Source organism: Tupaia chinensis, unplaced genomic scaffold, assembly GCF_000334495.1.
Source record: "Tupaia chinensis unplaced genomic scaffold, TupChi_1.0 Scaffold000274_1, whole genome shotgun sequence".
NCBI lineage: Eukaryota > Metazoa > Chordata > Mammalia > Scandentia > Tupaiidae > Tupaia > Tupaia belangeri.
In genome coordinates this window covers 3,658,950-3,671,666 of record NW_006159756.1, presented here as the reverse complement: position 1 = coordinate 3,671,666, position 12,717 = coordinate 3,658,950, and positions in this window count along the sequence as shown.

Below are 12,717 nucleotides of genomic sequence, written 5' to 3'. Positions count from 1 at the left end.
TGTTTTGAGAGATTTTTCCTAGAGATTATGTGTGCTCATGCAGAGAGACAGAGAGATAGAAAGCAAGAAATCACCCCCCAGGGGGAAGGCCCACACTGCAATCCCTTGCCCTCCATTCTCCTCTTGGGATTTTGGGTGCACACACATGAACATCTAGAGTGAGTTTTAAGCCACTGGATGCAGAACTCCAACTGCAGCTGACCATGTGGGAGTCCAGCGATATAACCATTACACCATCTGCTGCTCCCAACTGGCATTTTTTTTTCAAGCTGCTTGGGCAGGATTTGAACCACAGTTGGCCATGTAGGATCCAGCTCACTTAACCAGTAGGCTAGAGGCTGGCTCCTTGTAGCCAATTTTTAAAAGTAAAAAAGAAATAGGGCAGCAAGTGGCATAGAGGTTAAGACAGCTGGGTTTCACAGGGCTGACTGTGCAATTCCAGTTATGGATCCAGCTGCTTAAGAAATACACCAGGGATGCATGCATGCCCAAAATCCTGAGAGGAGAATGAAGGAGAAGGAATTGGGGCATGGCCATCCCTTCTTGGGGGCAGGGGTGATTACTCACTTTCTCTCTCTCTTTCTGTCTCCCTCTCTCTCCTCCTAATGCACATGCACCCTATAGCGTATAAAAAAAGAAAAGAAACAAAGAAATAGGAGAAATTAATATTTTGAATAATCCAATCCATCTAGAATATTAGTATTCCAACATGTAATAAACATAAAACATATTAATGGAGTATTTTACATCCTTTTTGAACTACATCTTCAAAGCTGTTTATTTTATACATAAGGCACATTTTAATTCAAACAAGCTGTATTTCAGGAGTCTAATAGTCACATGTAGCAAGTGCCTATCTTACTGGACAAGGGCAGATCTGGAGGACGAGGAGGAAACTGTCCCCTCGTGGCTACTGCAGACTATCACAGATAAGAAACTGGATCTTCCATCTGAACTGTCCTAACGCCATCCACGTGCCCGCCATGCACAAACCCTGGAGAAATCACTGGTGAGCCTGTTCTATTCAAGTCCTAAAAGAAGATTGGATTCACATGAAGTAATAACTGACAATAGTTACGGAATTGGTAAAAATGTTATCAAACTGTTCTCAGAATCTGTTTTATTCATCTTGACTGATGATACTTGACTATTTCAATGAAGTTAAATAATTTCTATATTTAAAGTGTAATTGAAATGTAAAGGTGTGCTACTATCTCTTAAAGGTCATTGGAAGCCTCCTGGTTCCAGCCACGTGACCTTCTGATGGTGATGAGGAAAGTGCTCAAAGGGAAATAATCACGCTCTCACATGCAAAACTTGCAGAGCCAATTCCAGAAAATGAAAGAGCTAAGTGAAACATTGAAAGATACATCTGGGGAAAAACTATGACACGATGCAAATTAATTGCAGTTTCCGAGTAAAGGGCAGGGGAGAGGATGATGAGATGAAGAGCGTGGGCTTTGGAGCCACATTGTTTGACCTTGAAATGCCTCGCGTTTCAGTTCTCTTGTCTATAAAGTGGGATTATGACATCTGCTTTTCAGTTGTAGGGGTTAAATGAAGGAAAGTCTAATGCCAAGCAAGTACCTTACCCAGAATATATGCAAAAATATACCTTGTTTCTTTCTTTTTTTTTAAGGTTTTTTTGTCATAGAGCCTGTACTCTCACCAAAGACAGCAAGAGACACTGAGAGAGAAAGTGAGAAATCATCCCCCTGGGGTGTGGGGGGATGCCACAATCCCCTCCCCTCCATTCTCCTCCTAGAATTTTGGGCATGAATGCGCACACGCCTGGCGTGATTTTGATTTTCAAGCTGCCAGGTCCAGGACTTGAACTGTGGCTAGCTATGTGGGAGTCCAGCATCTTAAACACCGTGTCACTTGCTGGCCCTGCCTTGTTTCATTTTTGTAATCAAGAAATATTTGTTCAACAGCCACTATGTAGCAAACACTGGGGGTAGGGAGGCATACAAAGAAGTATGAATGAATGCAGAGCAATAAGGACTACACAGAGGGCCTGGTCTCTCCAAGAAAGGATTTTCTGCTCGGCCCCACGGCCCAAGACTTTGGATTCGTTTCTTGTATCCCACTCACTGACAGAATACCCAGAGCAACATATTAATCTCAAGAGTTTAGCCTTGTCTTACTATTCGCTATTGTTCCAGGTTTGGAGAGACAGGATACTCCAGGAGATGAAAGGTTTCTGGAGAGTTAGAGAGCAGGTGGGGTGTGTACACATTACTCAAGGTGCAGAATCCAGGGGAACGTAGCACTCTAGGGGTGAAATGATGGCCAGAGAAACAGACAGCTACCCAAATTTCTCTTTGTGACTTTCTGGATCACCTCTGTATTCTTCATCTTGCTCACCACTGCTTGGGATCACTGGTTGTTTTCCAAGGTGCCCAGTGCTGAGCAGGGGGGAAGACCACCAGGTGAGCCAGCAATTCCTGGGGAGCTACAGCTAAACACACCTCCCCAGCTGCATCAGAGCTCAACAGACATGTAGGTCTGGGGCCAGGGAGTGCTGTCAGTCTACAGGTACAAGCCTAGTGACATGGGATTTAAAATTCTGCTAATAGGGGGAGGGGGGGAGCTGTTAATGTGCAGGGCTTTAGGATTTTGTTCTTGTTCCCGTCCACTTGGCTTCCCAGTGAAGGCCTCCATCTGCTCCTATCCCCTTCTCTCTGCTAACATCTGGATCACCCTGCACATTCCACAGCACATCTGCAAAGGGCTGGCCGTGACCGTGATCTCCTCATGACCTGACCATTTCCCAACAACCCACAAATCAGTAAGCACTCCTAAGGCCTGCACCTCGCTTAAGGTAGGCACCTGCTGGTCACATCTCCAAGGATTTAGTGTGTCCCTCTATCCACATACTATGGACAGTGGAGCGTAAATGTCCACCGCCACTAGAGCTGGAAGAGGACAGTTCATTTTCAAAGATATTCCTCTACTCCCTGCCACAAGGTCCCTTTCTTTTCTTGGGATACCATGAATGGGAGATCATACATGATGCCGTAGGCTTGGGCTACACTTTGGGATGATGGGGTTATATGGCAAAGTTATCTGAGGATACTCGTGGAGGCTGCCCTGTGCCCAGAGTCAAAGAGTGGCAAGGCACTCTATCCCCACGTATTTGGGGAAAGCCCCTCTGACCAGAGGGCATATCTTGAAATTGACCCTGTGCCTCACACAGGTCACTCCTGCTCCCCACAATTTACATTATCATTGTGACTGCACAAGAGTCTGAGTAGTACGAGGAAGGTCATCTTTCACTCCTCCCACAGCCTGGCTGTAAGCTCATCCAGGGGTGACTAACTTTGTAGAAGGAGAACACAGGAGACAACAGGCGCACCCACAAGGTCACTCCTGCTCCCCACAATTTACATTATCATTGTGACTGCACAAGAGTCTGAGTAGTACGAGGAAGGTCATCTTTCACTCCTCCCACAGCCTGGCTGTAAGCTCATCCAGGGGTGACTAACTTTGTAGGAGAACACAGGAGACAACAGGCACACCCACAATGAGCAGTTGAGGCCCTGAGAGTGCTACCTGCCTTCCTGGTAGATATGCCACCTAAGACCTGTCACCAGGACCTTACGGTCAGCTAGGGAACACATCACACCCTGGTGGGAGAAAGTTCAATCACACTCCAGGCAGCAGAGTGGAATGCAGGCTGTCAAGGGAGTTAATTATGCAGCATAGGCTGGAGGAGGAACCCTGTAGTGAAAGTGGGCTCTTCAAGGAGGACCGTGCAGGAGGTCTAATCAGTCACAGAGGCCCACACCTTTGCTCTAGTAATTCCACCGATGTTGACCTGGATAGGCTGTGATGGTAAACGGCCCCCAGGCAGAGCTCAGGCTCATGCTCCACCTCCCCCACACTTCCCTGCTGGTGCTTCCTCTGATTGTCATGAAGTTGCCACCACCACCACAAACTGAGAATGTCACTGGCTATCAGCAGAAAGAAACCATTGCGTTTCTTTTCCCGATTCCCAGAGTGGTCTGTGGGTGAATATCCACACATAATGTCCATGGAGGATTGGAAATGGCCTGGCTAGAGGGTTGGCAGAGGAATCCCTGCTTCAGACAAGGATGATTTGCTGACCACTAAGGTCCCTTCCAGTCCCAACATCCTGTGGAAAGTAGTGCCTGGTGGTCATTTCCCTGATGCAGCTTTAACGCCCACCCTGTCTGTTCCTGCTCAGAGCCCTCTGACAGCCAAGGACCCAGTTTCTGAGGCTGGATACACATGTGGGTCACCGGCAGCCTCACCCCCACTCAACCCTCCACTCACACACTCACAGACTCCTATTTTGGGACATGGGAGAGGCAAGGAGTCTGGGAAACAGCCATTTCTATGCTAAGTGCCCACGTGTGGCCTGAGGGCTGGAAAATGAAACTGTCAAACTGCTCAGAAATCAGGACAGCTGGTGTCCCTCCGCCCTGAAGGCCAAGAAGAGCCAGGGCCACCTAGGTGTGACCTGGATTTGGGCCCTGGTCTGAGACGCTAGAGGCCCATTAAGCTGGGGAAAGGCAGATGCCCCGGAAACCGGCAGCAGTTTTAACTCCACTCGGAACACTTGACCCCCTCAACATGGTCACAGCAGCACATGGCCAGCTACCCTTGCCCGCTCCTCAGAACCTGCTCTCCAAAAGGAGATCAGATGCCCAAGGCAAGAAGCACAGCCAGCATCTGGGGTCTGGGTCCTGCAAGCTGCACAGCCCCATCACTAGTTTAAGCCCCTCTCTGGGCCACAGTCTCCTCACATGGGGTAGCTGCCATGACCCCAAAGGCCTCCAATGCGGAGATCTGATAGACTCATTTACAGCAGGATGCACAGGAATGAGAAGTGGAAGCAGTTCTTCTACTAACTCAGTTATCTTCTGGGGAGAAAAAGTTCTGTTGGAAACATGAAAGGGAAATGACAAAACTTTAGGTAGAAGAAGCCAGACCGTGTGCCCTCTTGAGACAGAGAAAAGAGTTTATAAAAGTACTTCCTGCCCATGCCAAAGTCTTTTTTTTTTTTTTTTGAGAGATTTTTGCTATAGGGTGCATGCGCTTGCCAGACAGATAGAGAGAGAGACAGAGAGACAGAAAGAGAGAAATCACCCCCTAGTGGGGATGGCCATACCACAATCCCTTCTCCTCCATTCTCCTCTCGGGATCTTGGGCACACATGCACACACGCCTGGCATGAGTTTTAAGCCACCAGGTCCAGGATGCGAACAGCAGTTGACTACATGGGAGTCCAGTGACATAGCCATTACACTAACTGCTGGTCCCCCCCATGCCACAGTCTTCATGGTGAGGATGGGGGTTGGGAGAGAGGGAGTCCTACAAATCACACATTGAATATAGGGCCCATGCCAAAGTCTTTTTTTTTTTTTTTTGAGAGATTTTTGCTATAGGGTGCATGCGCTTGCCAGACAGATAGAGAGAGAGACAGAGAGACAGAAAGAGAGAAATCACCCCCTAGTGGGGATGGCCATACCACAATCCCTTCTCCTCCATTCTCCTCTCGGGATCTTGGGCACACATGCACACACGCCTGGCATGAGTTTTAAGCCACCAGGTCCAGGATGCGAACAGCAGTTGACTACATGGGAGTCCAGTGACATAGCCATTACACTAACTGCTGGTCCCCCCCATGCCACAGTCTTCATGGTGAGGATGGGGGTTGGGAGAGAGGGAGTCCTACAAATCACACATTGAATATAGGGGATACAAGATTAAAGTAAACACCAAGCATAGGCTTATAGTATGGAAGTGTAAAACAGTAGATGTAACCAGGGGAGGGGATTGGCATACTGGGGAAAAGCAAGATCTACCCATTTGCCTCAGTGATTAAGAAGAACGGAGCATGGGCTGATTATGTGTGGCATCTGAACATCTGGTTGAATTTAGGATTTCTGGCTGAACCACCTGGTGGCTCTGCCCAGCACATAGTGAACAACACTCAGCCTCCCCCATCTCGGCAGATCCTCCATGGGTGTAACAACATCCAGCCTGAATTAATTATTCGATGCTATAATTATAGACCCCCAGTTTTATCCATACACATTATCTCATTTAAATTTTGTTGCATTTTACAAACGAGAAAATTGAGACTTAGATTAAAAGACTTCGCTAAGATCAGACACTCAGTTATTGGACTTGAACCCAGGTCTCTAGTCTCTACATGCAGAACTCCTTCCACCTGAGCTGCAGGGCTGAGATGAGAGGGATGAGGCAATGCCTGCCTGTGAACAGACATCAGTCAACTCCCTCATGGCAGGAGGGCAGCAGGCCAGCACTGATGGGGACCCATGAGCCTGTGGCATGGCTAGGGAGTTTTCCCGCAAAATAGAGAAGGCCACTAGCATGCTCATTACCCAACCTTATTCCATCCCATAATAAATGGAGCCCCTAGAGGACCAGGCATGATGGGGTGGGGCGAGATGGGGAGAGAAGACTATTACGGGATTTTAACCTTCGTCTTCTCTTTCCGGGCCTCTGGAACAGCTGTTCGACAAAATGGATCTGTGCAGACAATCATTTTTGCTGCATTACTTAATATACAGTTGCTCTCGGCAAGAGATATAATTGACTTGCTTAACTAATCAATCTTTCTATAAGCATAGCTGCTCTCCCTCTCCCACTGGGGGAGGGAAGCAGGGGGAGAGGGAGAAAAAGAGGAATTGCAAGGAGCAAACTTCGGTGTGAATTACAAGACTCACACCCAGCTGAGGTTGCAGAGCTAAGGGGTCAGAATTTGTCGCAAAATGTTCCCATCAAGGTTCCTTCTGGGGCCAGATAGCCTGAAATAAGTCACTCAGTGTGAGACAGAGGCACAAGTGCCCACAGAGACCCAAGGAGCTGTGGTCCAGACAGTGTAAAACTCACTTGGGGTTGTCTTCGAGTGACTCATTGGGTATTTAGTAATAAGAGTGTGCCCAACACTGGGGACTTTACAACTCTCACATTAAGTAATGAAGCCTGGAGTGGAATCCCTCTTAGGTTGAGCAAGAAAATAACCAATTCAGTTTCTTCGTCTTTCCTCTTTCAGGGGTGATCAGGGTCGGTGCCACCCGCCAACTCCTCCAGACCACAGGCCTCTCTCTGTCATGTTCCATCTGACTCACTCCTTTGATTCAAAGGAAGAAACTTTAGCCTTCCTTCCTTTTCTTCTTTCCCTTCTACCGTTAACCTCCATCACCCTCCACACCTATACACCCACATACACACACTTTCCCAGGTACTGTTGATTTGGGGTTATCGTTCTAAATGTGGAGAAAATGGAGTTGGAGAATGACTCTCAAAGTAAAGAGGGTGACTGAATTAAAATGATGATAGCACCCAAATAGCTAGATGGTAAAATCAAAAATGCCCCTTCAGGGCCCACCCCAAACCCCTCTCCATGTTCTAACACTGATAAATCCATCTCATTCTCTCATTCCTAGTTCAAGTACTACCAAGGTGGATAAGAAGCCCCTACTCTGGCCTCCCACTCATGAGCACTCAGACTGACTGCTTAGATGTCATTATCATTTGTCTATGTGCACACCTCCCCAGCTCCACATGGAGCTTCGTGAAAGTCCAGTCTTACACTCCAACATCTCAGCTTCCTCAGTGCCTAGCACTTTGCCTGAAATATAGTCAAGCATTCAATGTAGGATTAGTATAGAATTATGAAGTCCAAAATTAGAGCATCTATATTTCAAGAGAATGTGTTCCTGTCACCCAGGGGGAAACCTTTCTCAAGAGAAGACACAGAACTCATCTTCTGACTCATTCAATGCTTTAATCATGTCATGGGTGAAGTCTGAGAAAGGAGAATGACCCAGTTTGTACATGACAGAGTTTGAAAACATGAGTTGCATGGCAAACCCAGACTCTGACTATCTCAATAAGCTGGAGTACAAGCCAAAACCACACAGATGACATCTGATAGTGTTAAGTGTAACGTCCCACGTTTAGCTTCCAAGACTCAATCAAATAAGTACAAGATAAAGGAGCTCTGGTTTGGCAGAGATCCATAAAAGGAAAGATCTTGGGATCTGAATCAACCACAAGTTCAATATGGTGATGCAACTGCTAAGAAGTGAAAGAAATCTTGAAAGAGTAAAATTAGAAAGGAGAAACCAAAGCCCCCTATCATCCTCTTTAGCCGGACTATGCTCTTCCCATCTCGTGCTAGAAGAAACAAAGGAGAATGATCAGGATACTAAAAGTCTAGAAGCAGTAGCAAAGACTTCTGGGAAGAAATGGCAGCTAATTTCCAACATGAAACAGGCTACCCCTTGGAGGAGAAGGAAGTTGTGCTCTACTTGGCAGGTTAGAGATTAAAAAGGCAAACTCAGGAGCCAGAACTGCCTGGGTTCAATCTTTAGTTCTACCATTTATGAGGTGGGTGACCTAGGGGAAGTTTCTTGACATCTCAGTACCTTGGTTTTTTCATCTATAAAAGAAATATAATGCTTCTTACTTCCTGGTTAAATGAGCTAATACTTGCAAAGCTCGACACACAAAGAAAGGCACAAAGCAAACACTCACTGAATGATGGCTGTTACTATTCTGGGACCCAGACATAACAGGACAAAAGTGTAGAAGTTGGCAGACAGCTCATTTCAGTGATGCGAGAACTTCTGAACAGCAAGAACTGATGCCCATTTGAGTCCCAGTCATTGGATCTGTTGAATGGGCTGGTTGCTGTGGACAGGAACTCTGCATTGAGTAACAGGTTGGACATGATTCCATTTAAAGTCCTTTCAACTCTAAGATTCTCAGGGTCTCCAGGCAATCTCCCTTCCTTCCTTATCCCTCTAGAGAGCTGGTCAGTTTGTTCCTTTTATATGGGGAATTAAAGAATGGAGCATAAGTGGGATTTCATACTCTATAGAGAGGGTCTTTGAGCCCCCACACTTACCCATTGAAACAGGCACCCACAGTAAGAATCTAGTCAGTCTAGGTATTATGGATGCTCCCCAGCAAGGGAGGAGTCACTTCCTAGTGATCGCCTGGGCCCCACAGAGAGAACTTAGGTATTGGCCCCCAAGCCATATATGAACACCAGAAAAGACTTAGCGTCTGGGACACTCACAGAGGGTGCGGGAGACAGAAATGAGATTTAATTACAAAAGCCATCAAGTCTCCCGAGAGCAACAGTTTCACAGCCATGTCCAAGTGTGACATTTCAAGAGGTCCAGTGGGGAGGGAGACTGAGCCTTTGTCTGTCTGGAGGAGGAGCAGGGAGCGATGCCCTCACTTTGTATTTATGCCTCTGCCAGCATTATTTCCACAGAGAGATGGCCTTTGTCTGACTGGGGGCCCTGCAAGAATGCATCGGCAGGAGCTGTTGATTGAATTACTGACCCAGAAAAGGGGGAACAGGTGGAAGTAGCCCAATGTCCTGGGGGCTGCAGTGGAGACTTTGTGCTGAGGAAAGACTGCCTTGGATCCCACTCTGCTGTGGACCTTGGCCTGGAATGAATAGTAATGACTTACCACTCTCCCCTAGGGCCACCTTGGGCCAACTTGCTCCAAGGCTTTGAGCGTCAGCTTCCATACTCAGCTTCCAGGACTGCACTGGTTGCCCTCAAATGCCCTTTCCTGGTCAAACTCAGTTTGCCAAGAAATTGCACATCCTTGGGTTAACTTCTCTGTCAGCCCATTGAGGGAGGTAGACAAAATTGTAGAGTTTACAGAAGAGGAAGCCTTTGTGAGGCAGGGTGAGTGACTTTGCTAAGACCAAGGAGGCAGAAAAAATGAAACTAAAGCCCAAGACTGTAGGACCCCAAAACCAGGGCATTGTCCTCCACCCAGTTCTCCATTCTTGTCACCGCATAAGGCATACCATCCATGTGCTCCTCCTCGAGTCTTATAGTCTTTTCTCTGATAAGGGGTTATGGGGACTCCCAGGGAACTGGGTAAGGGCATGAAAGGGGACAGAGACTGCTGTGGGTCAGAGCCAGCTCCTCTTTCATCCTCAGACAGAGCTGGGAACTGATCCTCCCTAGGAGGCAGCTTCCTGGCCTCAGCCAGAAGATTGATCAGGGTTGGATGCTGTAAGCGCCCAGCATTGTTTTGGCACATTAGCGGCTAACGCTTTCGCTGCAAATGGATGTGATTTTTATGGCATTGTTTATGGAGCTGAGTATTCAGATTGATTCTCTTTTCCCTTTCCCAGGGTGCTTCTGGGAAAGAACAGAAACACCACCCCACCCTCACTCTGGGGGCCCCTCCTTCAGACAGACAAAAGCTCAGTCTCCCTCCCCACTGCAAGCCCCTTCACAGGGCCCCAGTAAGGCTGCCTGCAGAGTCCCAGAGTCTCTGATGCCTTCCTATCCTCATCCATTTACTCCCCTGAAACCTACAAGCCTGTGATTAGGAAAAACAAGACAAAACAAATAAAACAAAACAAAGCAAACAGAAGAGAAGGCAGTCCCTGAGCCATTTCGTGTTGGCTGGGTCGTCTGGGGCTTCTGCTTTTCCAATCCTCCACAAGCAGTTTATCTCCTGGTAATCTCTGAGCAGGTGTCTTCCCATTAAACCAACAGGCCCCAGCTCCCCTTCCTTTATGCACTAACAGAGCAGCAACAACTCCCCTCCACCAACCCCGATTCTCAGCTAAGACTGCAAGCCCTCCTCCAGGTTGCGTTTAAAACAGGAATAGTACTAATAATCCTTAGGCTGAGTCCTCTAGCCCCAAGCAACATCCTTTCTGTAGAACACAGTATGCCATCACCCCAAACAGAACCCTACCTCTAACCCAAGTCCTCATCTTCCTGTGAGGCTCAGAGAGAGACCCTGAGAGATCACATAGTCCAATTCCACTACAATGTAGTTATACCAATGCATCTTCTCCCAGATCTTGACCCTCCATTTACACACAACAGAGAAGGCTTCTGGAGTCTAGACATAAAGTCCTACAGTGAAGTATCTCTCACTGTGCTTAACCCAAGATTCTCCAAACGTTTAACCACAGATTCCTTTTTCCCTAGGGTAACTAGTGATGTTATGCAACCATTGACTACAGCTCAGGCAACTCTGGACTAGCTGATTCTCTGGGTTCCTTGAAAGCTTTGACGTACATGACTCAATAACCTATGTTCTGCGGTATCCCTGAGCATGGCTGAAGATGTGTATGCAGCCTCTTTGGCCCCCTTGACGTGGCTCTGTGGTCCATCAAGTCCTGTGTGTGTGAGGCAATTAAAGATCCCTTCCTTGCAGTTTACCTGCTGCTATGGTTTGGACAACAGTTTGTCCCCAAAGAGTTCACAGGAGGTGGTGAGACCTTTAAGAGATGAGGCCTAGTACGTGGTGTTTGGATCAGGGGGTTACTCCCCATATGAATGATTAGTGCTGTCCATGAGGAGTAGACCTTGGAAAGAAGACCCACCTTCACTGCAGGCAGACACCATTCAATCAGCTGGAGGCAGGGAGGACAAACAGGAAGTGAGAATTCTGCTTCCTCTTTCTTTGATCAGCCACATTGTGATGTGACACCGGAAACCAGGCAGATGTCGGTTCTTTATTCTTGGACTTCCCAGCTATCAGAATCATGAGCCAAAAAAATCCTCTATTCTTCACAAATTATCCAATCACAGGTATTTCTTTTTAGCAACACAAGAACAGATTAATACACTTTTCAAAAGGAGAAAGATGTCAAGGTCTATATCCATGAATCTCAATTCCACCACTAATCTTTCTTCTATAGCAGCACAACTACCATAGACTTTAGGAGCCAGGTGCAGTGTGTCCGCCAGTCACAGGTGAGGGGAACTTGGGTAAAGTCTTTGAGACTCAAGGAAGTATGCAGAATTCTCAGACAACTCCCAAGAGCTCCACACCAGGTATGCAAGACCCTACTCAACTTCCTCTCCTGGAGTATGGGGCATCATCATGTGACTGGGCCACTATTGAGTTGACTCAGCTCATCAAAGGGGAGGTTCTTTTGGGTGACCCTGACCTAATCAGGCAAGCTCTTTCTAAAGAGGTGGTCAGAGAAGGCTACCCTGTGGGCCTCAGCGGATGTGTGTGTTTGTGGGGGAGAGGGTGGGTCACATAGTCATGTTATGAATTGCTAATGGATGGAGTGTCTTGACCTGGAGCTGAGGGTAGCCTTTCGTTGCTAAGAGCAAGCCCCAGCCAACAGCCAGCAAAAAAACAGGGATGACTACAGCCAAGTAAATTCTGCCAACAACCTAGACAAGCATGGAAGAGGATCATAAGCCTCAGTGGCATCTAAGCTCTGGCTGACACTTTCTTTTCTGCTGGGTGAGACTGTGAGAAGCCCCAGCTACACCAGGCTGGACTTCTGACCTACAGAAACTGTGAGATAATAAATGGCATTGTTGAAAGTGGCTGAGATTGTGATGATTTACTGCAGGATGATAGAAAACAAATACCCTCGGTTCTGTAAGATGAGGATAACAACACCTTCCTCGGAGGTGCTTGTGAGGATCCAATAATACAGTGTCTGTTACATGCCTAGCACAGAGCCCAGCACATACGAAGTGCTAAATTAGTTGTCATTTTTAAATGGAAATAGCAGTAATACCTACTATCTGAGATTGATGTAAGGATTAAAAGTCAATGATAATGCAGGTCGAACCTGTACTAATGGTTAAAGTGAGCCCAATCCCACATGACTGATTGCAGTTTGAATCCTGACCCCAGTGGCCTGGAAAACATGTTGCGTCCACCTGTACAGCTAAAAGGGTCATTAGCTGA